Below are 10,171 nucleotides of genomic sequence, written 5' to 3'. Positions count from 1 at the left end.
AGCGTTATATATATGTATATATATTGTATATATTAACCATGATGTAATAATGTAGAATAAGGGTGGAATGTCATGGTTTTGTCATTTGTAATTTTGCTATCAGTATTTCCACATCATAACATCATGTCAAGTATGGATACTTCTGTTGAATGTGCAGTCCACAGAAGAAGACTACATATCCCAGAGAACAACAGGAGTAACAATAAGTCACGGGACCAGGACCTATATAATCTCGTTCCCAGGCTGGAGTGCCTCCTTCTCTCTCGAACTTCTCGGAGAGTGGGAAGCGTTCCAGCCGTGTCGCCTAGAGTTCACAGTAGGCTCTCGGTTTTCGAGACTCTCTCTCTCTCTGTTTCGTTCATTTTGTTAGCCTTAATTATATTATATTGTGTTATCTTGTATTTCGATATCATATTTAGTAAATAAGTTTTTCCTCCTTAGATTGTCACTGTTTTATCCCACTCCCTTTTCCCCTCCTTTCCGGGCCCCGGGGGGGGGCGTGGGGTGGCTTCCCCTGTCACGGGCATAGGTAAATCTAAGTAACCCGTGACAGCCTCCCTCCAACAAATTGGAGCGAGACAGGCCATGAAGATGATCAGGGGACTGAAGCACCTCCCCTGTGAGGACAGGCTGAGAGAGCTGGGCTTGTTCAGCCTGAAGAAGAGAAGGCTGTGGGGTGACCTCATTGCAGCCTTTCAATACCTGAAGGGAACCTGCACCCAGGAGGGGATTAAACTCTTTGAAAGGGCTGACAATAGCAGGAGTAGGGGAAATGGGTCCAAGTTGAAGGAGGGAAGATTTAGGTTGGATGTTAGGGGAAATTCTTTACTAGGAGAGTGTTAGGCCCTGGAACAGGCTGCCCAGGGAGGTTGTGGATGCCCCGTCCTTGGAGGTGTTCAAGACCAGGTTGGACGGGGCCCTGGGCAACCTGATCTAGTAAATGTGTATGTTTGGTGGCCCTGCTAGGCAGGGGGATTGGAACTACATGATCCTTGAGGTCCCTTCCAACCTGGGTCATTCTGTGATTCTGTGATTCTGTGATTCATCTTAATATGGTGTATGTGTAGTACTCTATTCTGCCCTCATGAGGCCCCAGCTGGAGTACTGCATCCAAGTTTTGGACTCCCAATGCAAGAAAGACGTGGAGCTTTTGGAGATGGTCCAGAGGGGGGCCATGAAGATGATCCAAGGGCTGGAGCACCTCTCCTATGAAGACAGACTGAAGGAATTAGTCTTGTTCAGCCTGGAAAAGAGAAATCTACCAAGAGACCTCATAGTGTCCTCCCAATGTTTAAAAGGCATTTATAAATATGAACAGATACTGATAGGACAAGGGAGAATGGTTTTAGAACCAGGGTGTTAGGACTTTCAGATCCTTGAGGTCCATTCCAGCCCAAGCCTGTCTATGATTCTACGATTCCCTGATTCTGTGACAATGGTAAACAGAGGGGCTATGCCACAGCTTAGTCAGAAGACCTGAATCATGTGTAGTCTTTACCTTGAAGGGAAACTTAGTACCTTCAAGTAACTTAGATTTAAATTAAAAAAAAAAAAAATAAATAAAAATAAAAAAAAAAAAAGATTTTTAGCCCTCCTATCAGTAAACAGAATGTTTAATTTTAGCTGCATAATTACAGAGAAGCTAAACAGTTGTCATGGTACCAGGCCAGGTCATCTGAGATATCTTTAAATACTACCACAAAGCAAAGCAAATAGAAGATAAAGGCTTAGGTTTCAAGATAAAATTACAAACACAAAATTAGTTCTTCTTAATTTTATAGATACCAGGTCTGCATACAGCATTAGCCATTTTCCAGTACATTTCCATTAGTAATGTCTTTGCTGATTAGTTTTTTTCTAAATTAGCATGTTTATCCATTAGCATATCAATATTGCTGCCAACCATCCTCTTAATTTTTAGTTTTCTTGTTGCAACAAAAAAATTGCCAATAAAAACAAGCTTTACTTGAAGCCTTAATTAACTCTAGTACAATTCTTTTTTCTTTCTTTTTTAAGCTTTCTTAATAATGATGAATAATATTGACTCAGATTACAGATTTGTTTTTCTCACTAACACCACTCACTTGAATAATAAGAAACTCGTAATTTTTTTGGTATGACATAGACACAAACTATAGTATTTTACACAGTTTGGAGATGTTCTGATGAAAGTCTGTGTCATAACGGTCAAAATTGTTCTGCATAATTTATGAAGGCTAGAGAAGATACTGTCACACAAAGACTCATGGAATCATAAAATCATAGAATTGCTTGGGTTAGAAGGGACCTCAAGGATCATGAAGCTCCAACCCCCCACAACAGGCAGGGCCACCATTCTCCATATTTAGTACTAGACCAGGCTGCCCAGGGTCTCATCCAACCTCACCTTGAACACCTTCAGGGATGGGGTATCCACAAGCTCTCTGGACAGACTGTTCCAGCACCTCACTACTCTCTGGTAAAGAACTTACCGCTGATATCCAACCTAAATCTTCCCACATTCAGCTTAAAACCATTCCCCCTTATAAACGCAGTGTGACCTATTCTAATCTCCTTTACACTTTTGTTTGTTTGTTTGTTTGTTCTTAATGCTGCTTCCAAATTTATCTGCAGTGATATTTCTGATATGTTTATTGTGTGTGAGAGAACAGCCTGTCCCAGTTCTTCCAAAATATTTTCATTTGTATTCCCCCTTTTTTGTATTACAAATAATTCTCTTCATTGTTTTGATGCATTCCATTATACTCATTTGAAGTCAGTCACAACAGAATAACTAACACTGCTTAACCAAAATATACACAGAGCTGGACTAAATATACAGCATACCCAGCTTATACTGCCTACACTGTTATTCAGGACAGATACTCTTGTATGACATAATTAAATCTTGATAGTAATGATTTCTGCTGATTCCTGGTAGACCTCTGTTAAAGATATGCTTATCCACTTTCAAACACACTATCTTATTAAATGAAATGCATGTCATTAACTACAAAGCTGCACTTTTAAAATTTATGGTTTTCTAAATGTTATTTAAAAATGAGAAGATAAAGTTTTCGCTCAAATCATCCCCTGTGTCTGTAAGCCAAGAGAGCACAGACTGCCTGAAACTCTAACATCTGATGAAAAAGAGAAAGGATGTTTGTGTGAGCACAGTATAGCGGGTTCAGAACTTTTTGTTTATTTTAACTCTGGAGGTCAGTCTTTATTAAGTTACATGAAAATGCTAATTCTTACTCTTCATCGCTGTCTTCTTTAAATAACAAGGTCTCTGAGCCATTTTGTTGAAGTATTTCCTATGAAATGAGTACTTCCTATTCTATTAACTAGGAGATAAAGAAACCAGATAATAGTCAAGCTGAATCATCGTTATTTCTTTCTGCTGAATAAAGTCATCAAAATGAGACAAAAATAAATATGGAATAAAGTTAAGAAGAAACATAGAAACCAAACACTTCATAGAAACGTAGAATACATAGAAACCAGATACGAGTTATTTCCAATAATTTTAAGTTGGATATGAACAGTAAGATCAGATCTGCCTAAAATATCTGAATATTATCAAAGACTACCTTTAAACATTTCCAGTATTCATATCTAGGATAACGAAATATTTTCACAATACAAGTACATTTACCATGAGCAAATGTTTAAACAAAAGAACTAGGAATCTTAATGAAACACCCTCAGGAAAATGTTTAAACTTTGCCCTTAAGTTTACTTTGTTCACTAATAGGCTTCTATTTCTAGTAGTGAGTAGGAAGGATAGGTTCAATGTGTTAATAAGAAAAAAGTAATAATATTTAATTAATTCTGGCTGAACACACATGGTTTAATATACTTGGCAATATCATTCCATCACATGATATGATAATTTAATGGAACTTTTTTATTTAAATTGCTGGCAAGTTTATGAAATTATAAAGCAAATAGGCCATGCACTTGGGTGTAATTGACTGTATAAATGTGTCTTATACTATACTGTTGGCAAATTAGCCAGTCCCTGTCACAGAATCAATTATTATCTAGCTGTATTCTGCAAACACAATAGCAGAAATATAGCGTTTATAGAAAAAAATCTACAATTGTTTATCATACACTGTGCATCTTAAAGTCAGGCAATAAACATTCATACACTGTATAATCATCTTATGATAATGCTGCTGCCAAATGAGTGCACATTTAAAGATTCCTTGTTGTTGAAGGAATTCCATAAGTGGAATTGCTGGGTTTGTTTTTATTTATTTTTTCCTTTTTGGATCAGTGAAGTGAGTGATATATATGTCAATGACTCGAAAGATATAAGGTTTGACCACATGTCTCAAAATTCCAAGGCTGCTTAAGGGACTTGGACACTCAGTTTCTCCTGGTTGTGTGTCTACTTAACCTATGCCTTATGATGACTTCAATATCTGAGAATAGAAGCAAAAATTACAAGATTCATTATCCATGTTTTTAATGCATGGAGTTCTTACAGAGAACAGTAGGAGATTCTGAATGAACTGGACATTCAAAATATTATTTTTCCTGGTCTTATAACAACGTGATCAAAGTTATCTATACCTTTTATATGTCTCCCTACAATTAGTCTGTGTCTAAATTATGAGCAGTATTTAACGCAACAGCTTCTTGCTGGTGTAAAAATAGAAGTGAATATGAAAACCACTCACTAAGCAACTCAAAATTTGTGGTTTTTAAAGAATATGAAAAAGTGTAGCTCTGAGCAAACAAGAGTGAAGAAATACCAACTGCCACAACATGAACATTGTCCTCTATTTCCTCAGCTCAGATGTGCAAGGTCTGTGATCAGTATGTGTATAGACTATATGAACTGCGCATATACAGTTTCACAATGCAGATGTAATGGTACTTCTTTTCTCTAGAGAGAAACTGAGTGCAAATGTGTAGGCAGATGGTATAGTTCTACTTATGATTGTTTTCATGTACACATATGTGAGTTTTTACTCTGTGATCTTCTCTGTAGGTTCAAAGAGAAGGATGTTCACTGCCATCCAGGTGCACAGAACTATAGGTTGTGTAAACATCTCTCATCTTTCTTACATACCAAACAGTTCACATATTATAGCAGACCGCATAAGCCCAACAGAACACTGACAGGTTCTTGGCAGCTGAAGCCCACACTGCTATGACTTCAAGACTACTGAGTCCCAAGCTATATGATTTAAAGCTTGCTTAGGGATGCCTGCACATACCTGTGAACAGATGCATTGTAGACATCCCCAGCACTCTTAATGACGTGCAGAAAACAAGTTGTTGCTCTGCAATTCTTAAAAGTATCTTTACAGCACTTATGTGGGAAAACACCACCATCCAGCTGAGAGTCATCAGAAATATTCTGTTGTTCTAGGGCTCCAAAATCACCACTCTTGGTCTCAGCTCCATTATTCACCTAGACATTATTCTTTCCATGGATCCAAATTACCAATACCTATTTGAAAACAAATCTTACAAAAGGGAATGTATCACCAATGTGCTTCTGTCTTAGAATGAGCCCCACTGAGGACACTCACAAATATATTATATACATTTCTTATGAAAACCAACCTTCATCCAGCTTGTAGCCCTCTTAGAATAGTACTATTTTCTGTAGCTTGAAATTAAGGTGTATTCCTAAATCTTCATATTATAAGATTTATCAGTGTCTTCCCCAACTTTGACTGTTCTTGTATTTGTTGTTCTCAATCAGTCAGTTCCGAATTCTAAGTTTCAGGTTCTCATCTAAATTCAGATCTGAAGTCTGGACAGAGTACTTAGTCTGGATTATACATTGCCATAATCATTTAAGTTACAAGTCTGAGGTGAATTTTGTCCTGAGCTTCTCAAACAGTAGCTGCAATAGATGCTGAAAAATAAAACTAGGTTTTCTTTTACTGAACCTAGAGAAAAAGAAACAGAAGTGGATGGTTTCTATTAAAAACAAAATTTTTCAAATCTTTTCTCAGTTGGATAGTTCTAGTTCCATCTTCTTCTTAGTTCTTTTGGACTCTGTCGCAGAAATTTATCATTTCATTCTATTATCATATCTTTCTATTGTTGTGGATTTCAGTCCTTTTACATATTGGTATTGTAATACTGAACTCTCATGCAAATCAAGCAAACAAACAAACAAACAACCCCCCCCCACCACCCCACCCCACCAAACAATAACAATAAAAAAAACCAACAACTGTAATTGTATGAAAAAGAATAAATATGTGAAGATTGTGGAGCATTTATCCTTCCTTTAGGAAGGATAAGTAAATCACAATTACTGAAGGATAAATTTTGACTATGTGATTCTACATGAGGAATCTTGGGGGTGATGGCAAGAACCTACACTTTAATTTTTAAACTGTTTTGTTTAATTTGATAATGACAATGGAACTTTACCATATTAAGATTTGCGATAGCATGGCTTGGACTTCATAGTGAATAATTTGAAAGTATAAAATTGAAAAATATTGTCAGGAAGTACAAATAATTGAGATTAGAGTAGAATAGATGTATGCAAATGTAGGATCTATATTTCAGATTTTTCTTCTGGGACACAGAAATGAGTTTTGTTTGAGTGAATGATTGAGTTAAAAATCCTATTTTCTAATGCCACAGCACACAAAACAGTTTAAAAACAACAACAACAAAAACCAGCCAAACAAACAGGGAGAAAAAATACAAAACAAAAATACAACACAAAATGATCACTGTTTCACAAAATAGAATAAAGTGAAGAAAGGTAAGTAAGAAGTGAAAGTAAGAACTCTGTGACAGTTACAGTGCTTGGTCAAGAAATTTTTCAAAGAAAGGAAATGAAAAATGTAAAGAGAAAAACAGCCTCTTCAGAACAACCTTTTTATTATCCTGAGTCAGATATACTGGCTTTGCCGCTCTTCAAATTCTTGTGCAACCCCTCCCTTACTGGTAGGGCAGAATGAGAAGCAGAAAAGTCATTGATTATGTAAGCACTGTTCAACAACAACTAGTATATCCACTTGTTATCAGTACGTGTTTTGTCGTAAATCCATAACACAACTCTGTGCAAGCTACAACAAAGAAAATTAACTCTATCCCAGCTAAAATCAGGACATAAACATAAAATCCTCTCTTCATAGAGGCATTATCAAATATTGAGATATAAAATATTGTCTTCCTTTGAAAACTGGAAAAGAAAAAACAGAAGTCAGTGTAAACATACTATATATGGAAGCATTCAAATTCACTTAGTCCACGTTGTCTTTATGTTTCAATGCTTAAGCAACCATCTATGAAATTCTGCTTTACTTTTACTTGTATTTAAATGAGTTGGAGTGTTATAAATAAAATATTGTTCAAGAAGGTGTATAAATAAATTAGTGTAATTGGGTGCCATATCTAAGGTGCCCACCACTGTTCTAGACACAATTACATAATTAGCAGGGCTAAAATAATTGTAATTCTTTGTCAAGATTTCATCCATTAAGGTTGATACTTCCTTAATTTGTTTAGCTCACTGTAAGCATTTGTTTAGAAAATATTCTACATTATGAGCATAAAATGACTACACACAACCCAAAGTCTTATTAAGCAAACTACCAGACAAAAATCACCATCATAGAATTCCAATCCAATATTTTGTCCAGTATTCTGAAATAATCATTCCACACAGCATCCAAACTCTGTACACTTTCAATTTCTTCTAAAAAAAACCTGTGCATAGCATGCAAATAACAGCTTCGTGAACAGGAAAGTCTAAGCATTTCTCCTTTAATGAAAAATATATGATTAAAGAAAAATCCCATTCAACTGTATCAGTCTTTTTTTCATTAGTTCTTTTCATGAATTGAATTGTGATGTACATGAGCACAATAATACACAAGTACCAAAAAGCAGAGTATCGAGTCATATAGAAGTTCAAAGAATATAAGTTTTACACTTCTGACTTAGAGATGCAACTCAGATTTATGCTCAGACACTGTGTGACAATAAGTACGGCAAACTCTTACACTTGTGCATATCAGTTAAGAATCTACCTGCATTACTTCAGTGCAAATATTTTATGCCAGAGAAGAAAACTGCATTATTTAGTTGAATAAATAAATATAAAGCATTATTGCTTCACAGTTGCAATAAAGTTAGATACTGAAAGACATGCATATGAATAAAATATTTTGTAAACTTCCTAAGATTCTTTAAAATCATTGGGAGGAAATCTTCATTCACTATTTATGACCATTATTGTTTTTATATTTTCTCCTTTTCCCCTACACTTACAGCTCAAAATTTCATTTTTCATAATGCCATACTAGCAGTCTCTTCTTGGCAAGGCCTCTGCTTGTCTTCTTCATCCAGTTTCCCTGGCCTTCAGAGAACAAGAGGGCTTTGAAGCTCCTTGACACTTCACGTCCGTAGAAAAGCATCGGGATTTCTATACAGGATTAAAAACAGTTCTTGAAAGTCTTTCATACTAAACAGAAGTCCTACCATGTATCTGTATGCTTTTTCCCAGATGAAGATTATAAAAGTTTTGCTGTGGAAAATGAAAAGCCATATGTTGCTGTTGCTCCAAAGTCTCTTTTTTTCCACCAGCCATATACTTAGAAACAACCTTTTTAAACTGACGCAGTATCGACTTCCACGAAAATGAAGTTTCAACTTCTTTGTCCTTGTTTACCAGAGAAAACACTATCATTTCCATACTTTCAATTCTTCCTAAACATGTAATCATAAAACTGTTAAGTTCCCTGGGGCAGAAACACTCTTTCATCATATTTTGTGGAGTACTTTGTAAAATGGGACCACGCACTCGTTTGGTCCGCAGGGAATACTGTAGCAAAATGAATAAGTAATGCTTTCAGAAAACACATCAACCATAGAACAAGATGCATCACTTACTTCACAGAACAAAATTGCTAAAAATGTCAACAGGATAAACTTTCACAAGCAACTAGCAGAAGGTAACTTCAAAGCAAGCACGCAGTCCCCATTGGTAGAAATGTGTACTCTAAAGAACCGAAAATTGTATATATTTTTATGTGTTATAAAGGAAGTACAGCTGTAGGTGGTTGATTATTAAAAGTCAACATTAAAAAGAGACATTTTTATTTGTGTGTAATTATTACTAGTATAGATTAAAATATAGGCATTGTCAATGTATATTTATCAAAATAAAATTTGAATAAATATGTTGTCTGCTTGTAAGCATTTTAAATTATTCTATGCATTTTATCAATATTTTTAAAATTATATTTAAGAAAGAGGTTACTATAAAAGAGTGGTTTGCAAAATCAAGTATTTCATCTTTGTCAGTTTTTCCCATGTGAGTAATAAATCCTCCATATTTGCCAACTCAGCCAACAGATATGCTTGACTGAGTCAGGAGAATTGATAACCTCTTTGTAAAAATCTATTACAGAGCAGATCAGCATGTCCATAGTTTCAGGGTTCTGCATCAACTCTTTATCGTCTTCTGAAATGACCTCACTTGTAAATGAATCTGGAAGTTTATCAGAATGGTGAACAGAACTTATATGTGCTTTATATTTTTTTCTCTAAATTATTACATAATAGCTTGCATAAAGAGATAGCAGAACTCCATCCCCATAAAAGACCAAACAATGATGATTTTTAAATTGGCATCAGTCTCTCTTATGAAAGTACTAAACAGTAGTAACTTAAACCTAGCCTATAACACAAATACATCAATACAGCCCAAGTACTAAACAACGTTGTCCAAAACGCTGAATAGCATCACGGATTAAACGTGACACATTCATTGCCAACCAAAACCCTTTACTGGGTTAGAGTTTCAACTTTATTTCCCTTAGCTTTAGGATTGTTTTCCCATACTCCTTTTTGTATACATAAGATTACTCCCTAAACAATACATTGAGCATAATGAGAAAGGAGATATGATTTTTAAAAATAAGTAAGCCAGGATAAAAAAAAAAAAATACAAATAACAACAACAACAAAAAACACAAAGATATACAATAAGTAGAATCTACAACTGATAGTTCTGTTTAACTAGGAAAACATAAAATCCTGCGCTACTCTGAGAGGGCAACTTCTTATGACAGGAAGTCATTGGCATTTTCAGCTGCGTTGGCTTTATCACATGTACTTTACTTAGTAAGTGTGACGGACACTTCATGTCAGGGATTTTGATGCCATTCAGGCTGATGGGGTTTAAAGATAT

Source organism: Coturnix japonica, chromosome 2 (assembly GCF_001577835.2).
Source record: "Coturnix japonica isolate 7356 chromosome 2, Coturnix japonica 2.1, whole genome shotgun sequence".
NCBI lineage: Eukaryota > Metazoa > Chordata > Aves > Galliformes > Phasianidae > Coturnix > Coturnix japonica.
Note: the sequence above shows the minus strand (reverse complement) of the source record.